The 2,500-nt window shown below is 42.2% G+C and overlaps 1 protein-coding gene across 2 annotated transcripts in view; it reads right to left on the bottom strand.

Moving 5' to 3' along the window:
- The window catches only part of pak6b (p21 protein (Cdc42/Rac)-activated kinase 6b), an 18,298-nt gene that overhangs the window by 15,394 nt on the left and 404 nt on the right, over positions 1-2,500 (bottom strand). The gene's annotated exons all lie outside the window — the stretch shown is intronic.

Below are 2,500 nucleotides of genomic sequence, written 5' to 3'. Positions count from 1 at the left end.
TTGCAGTTCAAACGAGTGTTTAAGTGTCCCCTCAGACAGCAGCAGCTCAGTCAGTCCGGACAGACAAAAAGCCACAACCCAACAACAAAACAGACAACTCACATTTAATCTGCATATAAACCAAACCTGAGCATCAACACACCTGATCAATGCAAACGATTTACCTGCAACATCAGTGAACGCAAACATTCGTCATGTGGAACTCTTCGAACACAGTTCACCTCTATCAGCGCTTTCATCCTCCACAAACTGAAACTTCTACAATAACAATGAGTTTTTATCTGGAAATGGAAAAGGTTTTGTTTTTATACAGGACAGGTGAGCGGTAACGTCACCTGGGACATGATAAAAAATTCAGTGATCTGAATCAGACGACAAATCTAATTTCAATCTTTGTTTTTATGGCACAACTATCCACAAGCTAACAGCTATACGTAAGATAACAACTATCGGAATGCTAACTTCACCTGCCAATCCTCCAATTTTCCCAGGATTCCCTTTTATTTTACCTTTCTCTCACGCTGTCTTCCTGTTTAAATATGTTCCCGAAAATCTTCTGTATTTTTAGCGTTTCTAAGAAGAAGTCCCCTCCAGTACAGCAGGTGGCAGTATGTAAAAATCAGCTGTAACATCTACTGACAAGGGGTCATTCACTCAAAAGGCATCCACCAATCAAACAAGAAGAAGAAGGATGAAGGTGTGAGGGGTGGAGTACCTGCTAAACAGGCTACACATTTGTGCAGGTATCTCAACCAATGGGAGGAGGCTCACCTGGACTGAATGAAGAGCAGCATCAGTCAAAGTCCTGTTTTTTGTAAAATAGGTCACGGATTGTCGTGAATCACACAGAGAGTTAAGATACAAATCTACCAAACATAAGAAACATTCTCCACCAAAGACTGTATTTCTATGATTTCCACTAACAGCCGGAGAACATCAGAGCAAAACCAGAGAATATTTTGTCCAGAAAATATCATCCATTTACACCCAAATCAAATTTACACCCAAAATCAGTGAATACACTCATCAAGTTGTGTTCTAGAACAGTAATAAGTTCTGTCAGATACAGCCAGATACTGACAAAAAACAGATACTGACAACCAGACACTGACAAACAACCAGATACTGACAGCCAGATACTGACAGCCAGATACTGACAAACAACCAGATACTGACAGCCAGACGCTGACAGCCAGATACTGACAACCAGGTACTGACAGTCAGATACTGACAGTCAGATACTGACAGTCAGATGCTGACAGTCAGGTACTGACAGCCAGATACTGACAAACAACTGAATACTGACAACCAGATACTGACAGCCAGATACTGTCGAACAACCAGATACTGACAGTCAGATACTGACAGCCAGATACTGACAAACAACCAGATACTGACAGTCAGACACTGACAGCCAGATACTGACAGTCAGATACTGACAACCAGATACTGACAGCCAGATATGACAAACAACCATATACTGACAGACAGACACTCACAGCCACATATTGACAACCAGATACTGACAAACAATCAGATACTGGCAGACAGACACTGACAGCCAGATACTGACAACCAGATACTGACAAACAACCAGATACTGACAGCCAGTTACTGACAAACAACCAAATACTGACAAACAACCAGATACTGACAGGCAGACACTGACAGCCAGATATTGACAACCAGTTACTGACAAACAACCAAATACTGACAAACAACCAGATACTGACAGGCAGACACTGACAGCCAGATATTGACAACCAGATACTGACAAACAACCAGATACTGACAGTCAGATACTGACAACCAGAAACTGACAACCAGATACTGACAACCAGGTACTGACAGTCAGATACTGACAACCAGATACTGACAACCAGATACTGACAACCAGGTACTGACAGTCAGATACTGACAACCAGATACTGACAACCAGGTACTGACAACCAGGTACTGACAGTCAGATACTGACAACCAGATACTGACAACCAGGTACTGACAGTCAGATACTGACAACCAGGTACTGACAGTCAGATACTGACAGTCAGATGCTGACAGTCAGATACTGACAACCAGATACTGACAACCAGGTACGGACAGTCAGATGCTGACAGTCAGATACTGACAGTCAGATACTGGTGTATAGGCTGACGAATAGCACAAGATACTGAAAATAAATGTTAACATTATTCCGATTTCATAGGAACCTCAAGACGAGCAGATTTCATACAGTCTGAGATGTTGTTCCCGGGTACAGAACAGCTTTAAAGCCTGGTTCTGTGGAGAACTTGTAAAGAACACAGCGCAGTCACAGTTGTGGCATGTGACACTTGACTATTGAATGGTGAAAGATCCAAGTGGTTTTGTGGAATCCTTTAAGTCTGGTGCTGCTGTGAAGGTTTCCAACACAGCTTCAAATCAGTAAAAACAAGTAGAAAAAAACTACCTGTACCCTCACAATCATTGTGGTTCTCTGCAGAACCTTTTCATTCACATC

This window comes from Chelmon rostratus, chromosome 18, assembly GCF_017976325.1.
Source record: "Chelmon rostratus isolate fCheRos1 chromosome 18, fCheRos1.pri, whole genome shotgun sequence".
NCBI classification, from domain to species: domain Eukaryota; kingdom Metazoa; phylum Chordata; class Actinopteri; order Chaetodontiformes; family Chaetodontidae; genus Chelmon; species Chelmon rostratus.
The sequence above is the reverse complement of the archived record's forward strand: the minus strand, read 5'-3'. Positions and strand labels throughout refer to the sequence as shown.